This window comes from Plecotus auritus, assembly GCF_963455305.1.
Source record: "Plecotus auritus genome assembly, chromosome: 6".
Lineage (NCBI taxonomy): Eukaryota > Metazoa > Chordata > Mammalia > Chiroptera > Vespertilionidae > Plecotus > Plecotus auritus.
Genome location: NC_137773.1, coordinates 148000326 through 148015315, shown reverse-complemented (window position 1 = coordinate 148015315; position 14990 = coordinate 148000326).

Below are 14990 nucleotides of genomic sequence, written 5' to 3'. Positions count from 1 at the left end.
GTTACTCTGGATGCCTGAATCTTGACTGAATCAGTGTTAAATGTGTGTAGAGGAGCTCTTCAGTCCAGGACTTTATGGAGGTGACAAAAGAGTTAATGGGGGAGTGGCTGGCACCCTTGAAGTGAGGCCTCAGTACCAGTTCCTCTGCAGCTGGCCTCTAAGGACAATGGGGGCGAGGCTGGTAGAAGGTTCCCTAGGGAGCTGGGAGTCCCCTAGACAGGTTGCCAGTTAAATGGTCTTTCTTGTCTTCTTCGGCTTGTGCCAAGCCTCTTCCACTGCCCATTCTATTTACACTGCAATGTTGTTTTTTTGTATCAAGATTTTTATGTTTGAGCCACATCACCCGCTTGAAATAGAAATTCTACGTTCTTGCTTGGATGTTTCTGCCTACCCTGGTGAATCCCCACAGACTCTTCCTAAAGGTGATGGGAATCCCCCCTGAAAACCCCCATGTCCCACCTTCATGTTGTTCCAGGACCACAGACGGGCAACCAACTGTGGTCACTGCCAAGGGCATCCCTGCCAAAGTCTGGTCCTCGATGGATGGATGCCTGTCCTCTGGAGAGTGAGTTTTCTCCCTGGCATCAAAGTTATATACTCAGTTTTTGCTCATCTGCTCAGCTGCTACCCTTGGAGCCAGCATAGGCCCCAGCCAAGGATTCTGCCAGATCTAATTCTCCACTCACAAATCCTCAGACCCCAGGCTTCAGACCTTTGCCCTAGAGCCTGAGTCTCCACCCCATATTATACTTCTTTGTCCATAGACCTGTCCACCCTGTCAGCTTTTTAACCTCAAGTCTGGATCTGAGACCCTTTATTCACAGAAAATCCTGGCTTCCACTGCAGACTATCCACCTTTCTTCTGAGGTCTGCAGATCTGGAGGTCTCAGGCAGGGGCATGCTTTTGTAGCTCCACACAATCCGTGACATTCCCCTAGGGCCGTGGTCGGCAAGCTCATTAGTCAACAGAGCCATATATCAACAATACAACGATTGAAATTTCTTTTGAGAGCCAAAATTTTTAAACTTAAAGTTCTTCTAACGCCACTTCTTCAAAATAGACTCGCCCAGGCCGTGGTATTTTGTGGAAGAGCCACACTCAAGGGGCCAAAGAGCCACATGTGGCTCGCGAGCCACAGTTTGCCGACCACGGCCCTGGGGCATCAACAGTAAGGTATTATATACCTTATATCCCCATGGGGCCTTAGCATCCTCTCCTAAAATATATATAATCTATATATATGTAAGCCTAATATGCAAAGTGTCCCCTCGGGAGTTCGACAGACTGTGAGTTTGATGCTCGCTATGATGTGCACTGACCACCAGGGGGCGGCACAGAATGAAGGAAGGCCCGGCAGGCAGCTGGCAGCCACTAGGGACCTACCCGTGCAAAATTTCATGCACTGGGCCTCTAGTATTATGTAAGGCCTTAATTTGCATAAGTAAGAAGGGTCCCCCAAGTGCCTCGATATGACTTGCTCTCCTTATCCAATGGACTAAGATAGGCAGCCAGTGTGATTTGTTCAATTTTGGACTCACTTTGGACCTAGTTGCTTTGATTGTTGACAGAAAGCTCTTCATCTTTGTATCTGCAGATAAAAGAAATCTGTAGATACCGAATCTTTATTCCGTGATTTCTGTGGATAGGCATATAGGCAATTATGCTCTATTTTCAAGTGAGTAAATGCAGCGTTTTGCTTCAGGTGATGCAAGGACTCTGTGGAATGACTGGTTGCCAGCTTAATGGGAAAGCGGGTGGAGGAGCTGCGTGTGCGTTGCTCTCTCCTATTCTCCTTTCACTCTCTTGCTCTCTCTCATTCCCTGGTTTCTCCTTCTCAAACCTGAGCACTCAGCCTGTTTCTGGGGTCTGGATGGTGGGTTTCCTGCCCTGCTCAGTGTGCTTGGCTGCTACAATCTACAATGGGAGGGCATTTTGAACTAGGCTGGGTAGAGAGTCTTCTTGGGTCTGGGACAGAGCACAGGCACGCTGGCACTTCCTCTCTGAAACCTGCCTCCAGGCTCTAGCAGCGGAGGGTAAGAAAGAGGGTGTGTGTGTGAGTGGGGGGTGTGGGTGAAGGTGAGTTTTGGAGTTCCTGATTTAACCATTTTATGCTCAGGGTCATGCAGAAAGCAACATAAATATGGTTTGCCATTGGGGCATGGGATCAGCAAAGAAGTGAGAGGGATTAGGGAGTGATGGGAATACATGAGTTATGAGTTATAGGTGGGAGAGAAGGTTGGTGGTCTGGATCTAGCTCTGGAAAGTAGTTAAGACTCTTTCCTGGCATTGAGTCCTGTCCAGGATTCATAAACTAATCTGTTTGAAGGGTCTGAATTCTAGAAGTGGGCAAAAGCATAGAGAACTCAGGAGAGGAGCGCACAGAAATGGTGAAAAAGACCCAAGGGAATCTGGGTGGAGCATGGAGAGTGTCCCCTCCATGGGTTCTCCCTCAGCCCTTGTGCATGTTGTTTGAAATTGGAGCTGTGAGCACACGCCCTCTTGGGGCAGGTGACAACAAAACTCTAAGTAGCCCTGACTGAGGATTCATATTCTATTTGGAGTCTCCGTCCATGTGCTCAGACCTATCTTTCGATGTCTCATGGGAGATCCCTTCTTCTCAGTACCAACTCTAGTCTGGGATCTGGCCTTTTCTCAGGGATAAGGACTCAGCCAGTGGGATCCCAGCCAGTGCCTCAGTTGCTCCCTGACGAGGAAGGAAGCCTGGAAACGTGTGGAGAGGACAGGTTAACAAAATGTAAAACCTGTCTGTTAGGTTGGTACACCTCCAGTCAGCATGGAGGACACCATTGGTCATTGGATACCTGGAGTCCATTCCAGGCCTCTCATTGATGGGGACACAGAGGCCAAAAGGCACTGGGGCTTCTTCAGCTCCATGGGATCCCAGTCCTGGCCACCGTCCTGGGTGGTTTCATCACTGGTCATTCAAATTTGTGCCTTCAGGAAAATGGGGAAGTATATTCTTGTCCTATAAATTCCTGAACACCCAAGCAATTTCCCACAACTCTGAAGCCCCCAGGCAGGTGAATGTCTTCCAAGGCAGGACAGGAGTCATCCAATAAAACAACTGGGGCTCACCCTGCTGCTCATTTGGCTTCTAACGGGACAAACATCAAGTTGAGCTGCCTCAGTTTCCCTAGACTTATCAGTTTCTGATATTAAAGAAGAAATGGCCCAGGTTCACATGGAACCCCACTCCTCCCCCATTTCCTCGGCTTAGAAGAGTTGAACCAAATCTTCTTTTTTTTGGGGGGGGGGGCGGGTGGGAGGGGACACTACTCCATATATTTTAAAACAGTGATGATGAGCAGAATCATAGAGGCGGTATTTAACAAGTTCATTCAGTTCAGGCCTAATACCTAGGAAGTACTCCTGAATCACATTAAACTATGGGAAAGTCCATTAGGAGAAAAATTTGACTAGTGCATGTTTGATGTTCCAGTTTTATTCATTGGAGATAATATGTGGTACGGTTTGAATCTGTAGCAAAATTTTGTCCTTTCTTTCAAAAATAACAAATGACATTCTGTGGTCTCTTTTTCTTTTTAATTTTATTTTTTTACCTCAAGTACAACACACACCGATAAAAAAGATGTACGTCGCATGTATCTGTGATAATAGCCATGGCAAAGGCAGTCTGAGGCATATTAATAACAGACTTATCTGTGGAGCAGCACCTTATGTAAGATGCATTTTCCTCTAGAGCCAAGCAGCAGAGAATCCACCTACGCAAGCAGATAAGTGGCCCCTGGGCCCACATGCATCCCAGCACCAGGCCCAGAGCAGGGGGAATTTTCTCACCTACATAATTGACATAATAAAGGTAGGATTTCCATTTAGCCTAACAGATGCTAACATGTAAATTGATATTTGATGTTCCGCAGTCTGGCTGTACTAATGTCACCTATGGAACCCAAGATAATTTCAGTGACATCTTTCTTTTCTCTGGGAGAGAAGTGTGCTTTCTGCCAGTGTCCATTTGACAAGCCTGGATAAACATTTGCATGGCAAGTGGGGAAAGCATATTTAATGTTTACTTGAGTATAGCCATTCAAGATGTCTTTTTTTTAAAAAAATTAAATCTTTATTGTTGAAAATATTACATATGGCTCTCTTCCACCCCATTGACCCCTTCTAGCCTGCCCTCATCCCCACCCCAGGCCTTCACCACCCTATTGTCTGTGTCCATGGGTTATACATATATGCATACAATTTCTTTGGTTGATCTCTTCCCACCCACACACCCTCCCCTGCCTTTCCCCTGAGATTCCAAAGACTGTTCTATGCTTCTAAGTCTCTGGATCTAATTTTGTTCATCAGTTTGTTTTGTTCACTAGATTCCACATATGAGTGAGATCGTGTTCAAGATGTCTTTTATAAACGCCTGTCTACAACAACAACAAAAAAGGGCTAGCTAATAATAGAAGACTTTGTTGAAGCTGATGGTATAACCTCTAGTCCTTTTCTTTCTGGTGACCAGGGGCTCACTAGACTGTGGGAACCAAATGGATCCAAGAAAGTTGGTAACTTTCATCTGTGCAACTCTGTGAGCCATAAGGGTGTGACATGGTTAGTAAAGCGATACTGCTCATCTCTAGCTTCCATCACCTGATCACAACTGCCTGCTCTTCAGCCCCACAGCCTGCATCACACCCAGCAGGACAGCAGCATTGTGACCACGGATTGGCTATTCATTCTTACATGCTGCTATCTGTCCCTTTGCCTCATCCCACTTCAATTCTCCATTCCCCAGCCTTCTCTACCTGCTCCTCCTTCTTGCCTTTACTCTCTCTAACAGACCAGCATCCCCATCACTCACTCACCAGAGCCTCCATAAAACCATATGCTGATTTTCCAACCCAACTGTCTCTACTGTTTGTCTTCTTGCTCCTTACTCAGTCCTTGAGTCCTGCTCAAGAAAGTCATGGAAGTTGAGTTAACACCTAATCTCAGTTAAGCGTTGACACTAAGAGTCATGATGAAGTCTCTTCCTCTTGTGGTCCCTCCATGTCATTTCCACAGTGGTGCCTTCAAGCCTGGACAGCTCAGGGCTTGGTCTATTTCTATTTCCCCATGGGTCATGGTGTTTCCTTCCCTCCTGCTTTCATGTTCCCATGACTCTGTCATTCTTTATCCTCCATTGGCCTGATTATCTCTCAGACTATAGTCTTTCCTCATCATCCATTGCTATACTTTCCCAAGGAATGGGCAGTATTTCTGTCTCCTTCTCTTTACTACCTGCACATTTTCAATCTCTTGGCATTTAATTTCCACTCCTCCCACTTTGTGAAAGTGATTTTTTTGAAGGACACAGATGAGGCTGGGATTAGACTTAGTGGTTTTTCCTCAGACTAGTGGCAGGGATTGTCCTGTGTGACCATCAAATCTTTCTTTATTTTTTTTTAAATTTAATAAATCTTTATTGTTCAGATTATTACAGTTGTTCCTCTTTTCCCCCCCCCATAGCTCCCCTCCACCCAGTTCCCACCCCACCCTCTGCCCTTACCCCCCCGCCCCACTGTCCTCATCCATAGGCGTACGATTTTTGTCCAGTCTCTTCCCGTACCCCCCACACCCCTTTCCCCCCGAGAATTGCCAGTCCACTCCCTTTCTATGCCCCTGATTCTATTATATTCACCAGTTTATTCTGTTCATCAGATTTTTTTATTCACTTGATTTTTAGATTCACTTATTGATAGATATGTATTTGTTGTTCATAATTTTTATCTTTACCTTTTTCTTCTTCTTCCTCTTCTTAAAGAATACCTTTTAGCATTTCATATAATACTGGTTTGGTGGTGATGAACTCCTTTAGCTTTTTCTTATCTGTGAAGCTCTTTATCTGCCCTTCAATTCTGAATGATAGCTTTGCTGGGTAGAGTAATCTTGGTTGTAGGTTCTTGCTATTCATCACTTTGAATATTTCTTGCCATTCCCGACTGGCCTGCATAGTTTCTGTTGAGAAATCAGCTGACAGTCGTATGGGTGCTCCCTTGTAGGTAACTAACTGTTTTTCTCTTGCTGCTTTTAATATTCTCTCTTTGTCTTTTGCTCTTAGCATTTTAATTATGATGTGTCTTGGTGTGGTCCTCTTTGGATTCCTTTTGTTTGGGGTTCTGTGCGCTTCCTGGACTTGTAAGTCTATTTCTTTCACCAGGTGGGGGAAGTTTTCGGTCATTATTTCTTCAAATAGGTTTTCAGTATCTTGCTCTCTCTCTTCTTCTGGCACCCCCATAATTCTGATGTTGGTACGCTTGAGGTTGTCCCAGAAGCTCCTTACACTATCTTCATATTTTTGGATTCTTTTTTCTTTTTCTTTTTAAAAATATATTTTATTGATATTTTACAGAGAGGAAGGGAGAGGGATAGAGAGCTAGAAACATTGATGAGAGAGAAACATCGATCAGCTGCCTCCTGCACACCTCCCACTGGAGATGTGCCCGCAACCAAGGTACATGCCCTTGACCGGAATCGAACCTGGGACCCTTCAGTCCACAGGCCGACGCTCTATCCACTGAGCCAAACCGGTTTCAGCTGGATTCTTTTTCCTTTTTGCTTTTCTGGTTGAGTGTTTTTTGCTTCTTTGTATTTCAAATCTTTGACTTGATTCTTGTGATCCTCTAGTTCAGTGGTCAGCAAACTGTGGCCTGCGAGCCGCGGTTTGCCGCTCTGTTGACTGTGTTTGCCAACCACTGGGATAGGGGCTTAATCACAAGGAACAACAACAGCCTGTAATTATTGGAATCGAGAGTCTAGGTCAGTGGTCGGCAAACTCATTAGTCAACAGAGTGGCAAACCATGGCTCACGAGCAGCAGTTTGCCGACCACTGCTCTAGTCTGCTGTTAGATCTCTGTATAATATTTTTTATTTCAGTCAATGTATGCTTAATTTCTAGTTGGTCCTTTTTCATATCCTCGAGGGTCTCGCTAAATTTATCGGCCTTTTCTAGAAAATTCTTGAAAAACCTTATAACCATGGTTTTGAACTCTATATCCAGCCGTTTGCTTTCCTCCATTTCTTTCATTTGTGATCTGTTTCTTTGTCTCCGCATTTTGGCTGCTTCCCTGAGTTGACAGAGTGGCTTTTTGTGCTAGGTGTCCTATAGGGCCCAGTGGCTCAGCCTCCCCAGTTACCTGAGTTGGACACTCGAGGTGCACCCCTTTGTGGGCTGTGTGCACAGTCTTGTAGTTAAGCCTTGATTGTTGTTGGTATCACTGGGAGGAATTGACCTCCAGGCCAAGTGGCTGTGAGGATCAGCTGTGTCTACGCTGGGAGAACTTCTGTGCTGGAGACACCCTTATGAGACAAGACTTGCAAAAGCCTCTGTGCTCAGCTTGGATGGGGCGGAGTCTTAGGGCAGAGCAGACAGCATTGGTTTCCCGTCAGCCCTGCCCTAATAGGCCCCTGTGTCCCGTGGTAATCGCTGCAAGCACCTCTGAGAGAAAGCCGCCCTCAAGTTCCGCCCACTGCCAGACAGTCCAGTTTCTCCCCGAATGAGTCTGGGTCCCCAGAGTCTCGCCCGGAACTGGAGTTCAGTGCAGTCGGGAGCTTTTGTCTCCCTCCCGCTTGAGAAAGCCAGTCGCGTACTCAGTTGCCCGCCGTCTCCGCACACGCGTGCCTCGGTACCTCTGCCTTCCTCAGTTCTCCTGAGTCTCAGTGTGCTTTTCTCTTTCCTGACAGTCCAGTTTCACCCTGTATGAGTCTGGGTCCCCAGAGTCCGGCCCGGTTTGTCTCCCTCCCACTTGAGAAAGCCAGCCGCGCACTCAGTTGCCAGTCCTCTCTGTGCGTATCTCAGTACCTCTGCCTCCTGCAGCTCCTCTGAGTCTCAGTGTGCTTTTCTCTTGTCTTCTAGTTGTAGAATTTCCACTCAGCCAGCCTTCCTGTGGTTCTGGATGATGTCCGTTTTGTCTTTTAGTTGTAGTTTTGAAATTGTTGTGCGAGGCAGCAGTTCAGGTGTTTACCTATGCCGCCATCTTGGTTTCTCCCCATATCTTTTTTGTTGTAAACAGAATAATGACTCTCCAAAGATACCCATGCTCCAGTCTCTGGAACCTGTGAATATGTTACCTTACATGGCAAAACAAACAAACAAAATCAAAAAAACCTTTGCAGATGTGATTAAGTTAAGAATCTTGGGATTGGAAGATTGTTCTGGATTATCTGGGTGGGCCCAGTGTAATCACAAGTATCCTTTTAGTGTAAAGAGGGAGATAGGTGAATCCTATTCAGGGAAGGAGCTGTGATGATGGAAGCAGAGGTCAGAGTGATGTGGGGCCATGAGCCAAAGAATGCTGGCAGCCTCTCGAAGCTGGAAAAGGCAAGGAATGTGTTTCCTGTAGAGCCTTCAAAAGGAATGCAGCTCTGCCAATACCTTAATTTTAGCCCCGTAAGAACTATTTCAGACTTCTGACCTCAAGGACAGAGAGAATAAATTTGCATTTTTGCTTTAAGCCACTAAATTTATGGTAATTTGTGACAGCAGCAATAGGAAACAAATGCACTTCTCAAAAACTCTCTTCTCCCTAGATTGTCACATCCAAAGTCATGGAAACTTCTGCTTCTTCTGCTGGTCCTTTTTATTCCATTTCCTTCACAGTGGGGGATTTTTATGTCTTAACCTTCTCTCTAGCCATGCATTTAGCATTTTCATAATGAATATTTGTATAATTGGTCTCTGTCCGTTTAATAATACAACCAATTTGGCATTTTAGAGATACCTGCCCACCCACAGTCCCTCCTTAGAGAATCTTTCTTTACTCATAGCTCCTGCTGCACAGACAGCAGGACACCTGTCCCTGCCCCAGTCATAGCTGATTGGGGCAGGGTGTGCACCTTATCAAAGGAGAACTCACTGATAAGCTGGCCTGCTGAAGAAAAGGTGATTTGGGTTGATCAGAGGCTCACTCTGGGGAATCTGTCAAAGTGACACCAAGGAAAGTTTCAGTTTATGGTAGGCATTTGAAGATAAGACTGTGGTAGAGTTTTATCTGGATGGCAATTAAGGGGCAGATAAAGTTCAGGAAAGAGAGGAAACTGAGATGTGGCTGATTGGAGAATGGGAAGGGAGCAGATGTTCAGAGAAGCCACTCCAGAAGGAGGTAGGAGTGTTTGTGTCTTGGAGTGGCCTTGGTTCTGTATTTCTCGGAGACACTTCGTGTCCTCACAGAACTCCATTTTTACTTGAGTTAGTTTGAGTGGGTTTCTGTTCCTTGCAACCAAAGATGACAAATGAGAATGATATGTATTTGTCCAGGTGCTCAAGCCAGAAACTTGGGGGTCAGCTTTGACTATCCTTGCCTTCTCTGTTGTCCTGAAACCTGAATACGTGAAAAGGAGGAGAACCTTGGAGAGACTCTGAGGAGTACCAATATTTAAGGAGAGAAAGAAAAATCTTTAAAGGAGAATGAGAAGACGAAGTTGGAGAAGTAGGAATGCATCCTGAAGCATCCCTGAAGTGAAGGGAGGGAGTAGTTAAATATTATCAGATCCTAAACTGAGTTGCTTTTGTTTCTGTCAGGAGCAGTTCTAATTGATGAGAAAATAAATATCTTTTTGGAAATGTAGTAACTCAAAATTGAAAGCTTCGGGAAGAACATTTGGGTGAGGGAACGCATAAACCATCCTCCAGTGGAAGCCAAGGAGACTCATCTATTAACACCAACTACAAAATACATACAAGGACCAGAAATGAGTGATGAGTGATTTCAATTAGATCTGACTTTGAGCTCCTCAAGGTCAAGGTATGTGTCTTATTCACTAACATATTTGAAGTAACTAGCTTAGGTGCTGACATTTCTTTCCACAAATTTTTGTTGCACATTTAGGTGCCAGGACCATAGTAGGCATTCAGTTGGATGATTAAGCTATTTTTAAAATTTCTTTTAAAAAATTTATTGATTTGAGAGAGAGAGAGGGAAGGTAGTAGGGAGGGAGGGAGGGAGAGAGAGATTTGTTGTTCCACTTATTTATGTATTCATTGGTTGATTCTTATATGTGCCCTTACTGAGGATTGAACCCACAACCTTGGTGTATTGAGACAATGCTCTAACTGAGCTAATTGGCCAGAGCCTGATTAAGCTATTTTTACATCAAGTTTTAAAAATTGTACATCTAAAGAAATTCCAGATTTGCTTTGCTGATGATTTTAACTCCCAGAATTCATGGGAAGAAGAGACTGTTTAGGAGTAAAGATATTTTCCACTTGCCAATGAAGGAATCCAGATTTTGAGAAACGATTGCATTGTGTGATAATGACAATATTTAATTAAAAATGGTTGTTGTGGATGGATCCATAAAACTAAATTGTTAATACAAAGATATATCTCAATAAAATGTTTACCCTGACCTTGCTTTGGGCGTCTCTGAAAGAAGGGGTATGTCCTGGATTTCCCAGGGCACCACTCTGAAGTCACAGTGATTCATATGGATTCCTTTGTGCCATCAAATGAGATTCCACATGGACCCTGGACCTTTGACAGTGGAAACTAAACTCCGTCTCTCTGTGACTCATTTTGGAAAAAAAGAGAAAAGGAATTCTATAATAAAATGTACTCTTTGGGAGAATCTGGGAGCAGCAGTGTAGAAACCTTGTGGGTAGCATGCTTACATTGGGTTGAAAACACGCTGGAGTGTTTCTGTGTCCATAGGAGGCTCTCCAGGTTGGCCGCAGCCTGGCTTTGTGAGAGCTGATTAGGATGCAAAGTAGCAATGCAGGCTTGTTCATGGAGCATGTCTCACCTCTGTCCCTTCAACTCTGCCTAGGCCCGTTCCTAGGTGTGAAAGTTCTGATTGTTATGTTGGTCATAGAATCCCATTCCTTGTCTGTTTTCTTTTGCCCTTATCCTCACATTTCTTTGAATGTCCTTTCATGGGACGCCTTGATCTGCTCCCAAAGAAATGCAATTATCAGAAATCAACTCCTCTCACCCATTTCTGCCCTAAGCAGCTTTTGCCCACTGGTGAATTTCACATTGTGCTGAGAAAGTCAGCAACTAATACTAATAACAATAAAATATGTTTGTATTTTTTAGATGACTTTTTCCACCCGGGACTCCCTAGTGAGAGCCAGGCCCTGAGCTGAGTGAGAGTGGATATGAGCTGGAAATAGAGAGCGAGAAAGAGCCCTGGCTGGCTGAAGCCTTTCCTTGACAGCTAATTTCCATTTTTTGGTATCAAGGGGTCTGTGCCAGTAATTGGCATGCAGATTGTGTCTGATGGGCCTGTTATACAGAATAAAGGAATCTGCTAGTTAGAATAAGCCAACCCCAGGCTGATGGATGGGGCATAAGGAGGTCATTGCAAAAGAGAAATTGTGTGGGTGTGTGTCCCTGTGCGTGTGTGTTTCACAAGAATTCCCACCCCCCTCCTTCCTCCCTCTTTATCCAGCAAACTCTAATCTTTCATATTGCATTAAGACAAATGTTGCTCCATTTCTCTGCCTCTCTCTGTTTTTCCCTTGAAGGGATATTTGATGGAACCCACTCCAGGTTTTAATAAAGTGTGGGGGCAAAGGAGAAATTAAAGCAGTGTCATGGTTTGTTAGCAGCCCAGGATCTTCCAGGATGGGCCCAGGCTACAAATTATACTCTGGAATTAATTGGCAAAGGCAGTTCTCCTGTCCATCATTCTTAATCCAAAGGCGTGGTAGAAGCAGCTATGGGATATCAACAAGAAAATGTGGGCTGTTTTCCATTTCCCCTTTGTCTAAGTCATTGGTCTGACTAGGTAGCTGTTTTCTTGGCCCCCCACTCCCACCCCCATGCCTTAATTAGGTAGGTGTTGTGCTATCTGCTGCTACGCCTTGGGTTAGCTGGATGATTCAAGACATCCTCCTAAGCAGGGTGCTTCCAGTTCAGGGGCCTAGGGTTCGCAGGCATCCACAGCTGGGCTTTCCATAACCATGGAAAGCTGAGAGAGAATTTAGCCTCCTGTCTAAAGATCTACTAAAACCCCAAAGCCCGGCTGGTGTGACTCAGTGGTTGAGCATTGACCCAGGAACCAAGAGGTCACCTGTTCGATTCCTAGTCAGGGCATATGCCTGGGTTGTGGGCTCAATCCCCAGTGAGGTGTGTGCAGGAGGCAGCCAATCAATGATGTTTCTCTCATCAATGTTTCTATCTCTATCTCCCTTCCTCTCTCTCTAAAAATCAATTAAAATGTTTTAGAAAACCACAAACAAACCCCAAAACACTACAGAGTTGACTGTTATTAATACACTGAGTGGCCAGATTATTATGACCACCCCATCAGTACTTTGTTAGGCCACCTTTTCCCTTCAATACTGTGGTGATTCTTCTTGGCATTGACTCCACGAGATGTTGAAAGGTGATGCGAGGAATCTGACACCATGTCTGATGAATAGCACTGTCCAGTTCTGTGAGATTTGATGATTGTGGGACCAGCTGCCTGATAGCTCTTTTAACTTCGTCTCACAAATGCTCAATTGGATTGAGATCTGGTGATTGTGGGGGCCACCTAAGCAAGGTAAAGTCTCCCTCATGTCCTTGAAACCACTCCTGCACAATACGAGCACCGTGGCATGGAGCATTGTCTTGTTGGAAGAAACCATCTCCATTGGGATACACCATCAACATGATAGGATGAACTTGATCAGCAATGATACTTAGGTATGTTGTGCTATTCAGAAGTTGTTCCACAGAAATTAAAGGGCCCAAATCATGCCAGGAAAACATGCCCCAAACCATAACACTGCCCCCACCAGCTTGAAGGGTTGTACTCATGCATGTGGGGTGCATGCTTTCATGCTGTTTCCGTGAAATTCTCACTCTGCCATCTGCATGATGCAATTGGAAACATGATTCATCAGACCACATGACTTTTTTCCAGTGCTCAACTGTCCAATCCTTGTGTTCCTGTGCGAATTGGAGACGTTTTATCTTGGTAACTGCAGACAGCAAAGGTGTTCGAACAGGCCTTCGGCTTCCATGTCCCATACGATGCAGTGTACGGCTAATTTGCCTACAAATGTCAGGTGGTCATAATAATCTGGCCACTCAGTGTATATGTGTGTTAGATAGACTACTATGTTTAGGATAAGATTAAAAAAAAAATAAAAACATAGGAAGAACCAACTAGTTTCTGCTTTCCTATCCCGGTCCTCCTCCCAGGTTGGAATAGATGGTATTGACTCTGGCTTACCTTGTCTGGGATGTGCAGGAACACTGGTCTCAATAGCATTTAGTCAGCTTGGGGGGTTTCATGCTCTCAGCCAGTGGTTAGCCTTCCCCAAGGGCCCAGTTTCCGCTTCTTTGTATAAGGGAGAAATGACTGTGCTTCACAGGCCCAAGTCTGTCTTTCCTGGCACAAAGGGAAACATTCCTGTATGTTGGCCTTAGAAATCCTTAGGATAGACCTTCCCCAATTAGAAAGGAGTGATTTTTCTCCTATCTAGCTCCCTTCTTTCTTAATACAAAACTTGAGTTTATCACACTTGTTGGGTGAATTTTTTAAACTCCCATTTACAGTATTCATGGTCCTCCTTATAGTTTTCTGGCCTTATATCTGAGAGGACTTTTCACAATAAGGTGTGTGCTGCTTTCATAAAGATGTGCTTTTTTGCTATAGGATTCCCTTTCTAAATAGTTGAAAAGCAAACAAAACTAATATTTAGGATTAAAACAGTTTCATAGAAAGCAAGTATTCTTACCTGCCTAATGGGCAATAAAAATTTCTAAAATTACATACTAAAATTGACATTTTGGGAGGCACAGTTCAATGAGTTTTAGTGGATGTTTACATTCATATAACCAGCACTGTAATCAATATGCAGAACTTTTATGTCACCCCAAAGAACTCCCTGAGCTCTCAGTGCTGCCCCTGTGTAGTCTCTGTTATTATGATTTTGAAAAAGACTTATCTTTAAAATCATACTCAAACAGAACATTATAATATTTTAAAAAAGAAATAGATGAGTTCCTCATAGAAAATGCTTTCTTATTTTTCATTAGATAAATTCAGTTGTGTTATTGAGCAGACATCAGCCAGGGTTCCAAAACCCTTCCTTTGTCTTCTGAACAGATCCAGAAGGTCCCAAGGAGTTATCCCTTTGTCTTCCCCCAAGGCTTCCTGAACAGGTGAATGCAGAAAAAAAATTTCAGAGGGTCAAAGCCATCTTTGACTCACCCTACTCTTTTACTTGTCTCTGTAAGCAAATATTTTTATCTCACTAATCTCTAAGGGTGGGGACAGGGTCTCTTACATTTTTTCACCTCTAATAGCACGTAGAAGAGTGCTCTGTCCACAAGTGGTATTGGAGAAAAAGAGGAATGAGGGGGGAGGCAGAGGAGCAACAAGGAATTGGAAGCTAAGGAGCAGGAAGAAGAGGCTGCTGAAAATTAAGAGAAAGGAATGGAGAAGGAAGGAGAGGAGAGATGAGAGCAGAGAGGGGAGGGAGGTGATGGCCCAAATCCGTCTCCGGATAGAAGCTGTCTGCCTCTTTAGGACTAGCCAAGGCTCCCACAGTTCCAGGACATTATTGCTGCACTACCCACAGGCCTGGAGGTCAAACAGGAGGCAGTAAATGTCTTTGCCAACTCCACCAATATTTCCTTGAACTCTGCACAGCCCCTATGCAGTGTCCTCCCCTGATGAGGAGAGACCTTCCTTCCTTCTGCCAAGTATACCAGAGGGTCTTCTGTTGCTGCTGATGTAGACAGCACTCTCTATTTCTGTCTCTCAGACACATGAGTATTTGGGGTCTTTGCTTTGCAATTGGAAGAGCTTTGAGTATTTTTGGTGGTAGAAGAGGGTAAAAAATAAGAGGAGGAGATGGGGTGGGTAGTATGATATCTGCTCAAGGCTAGCTCAGTGGGGTGTTGATGGGACCACTAGGTGAGGTCTGGATGTTGGCAGAGCTACTTTGGGACCTAGGTGATGAGGTGAGGCACAGAGATGGGGAGACTACACCCCACTTCTGCATGGGGCCCAGCACTGTGAGGGCACCCAAGGACA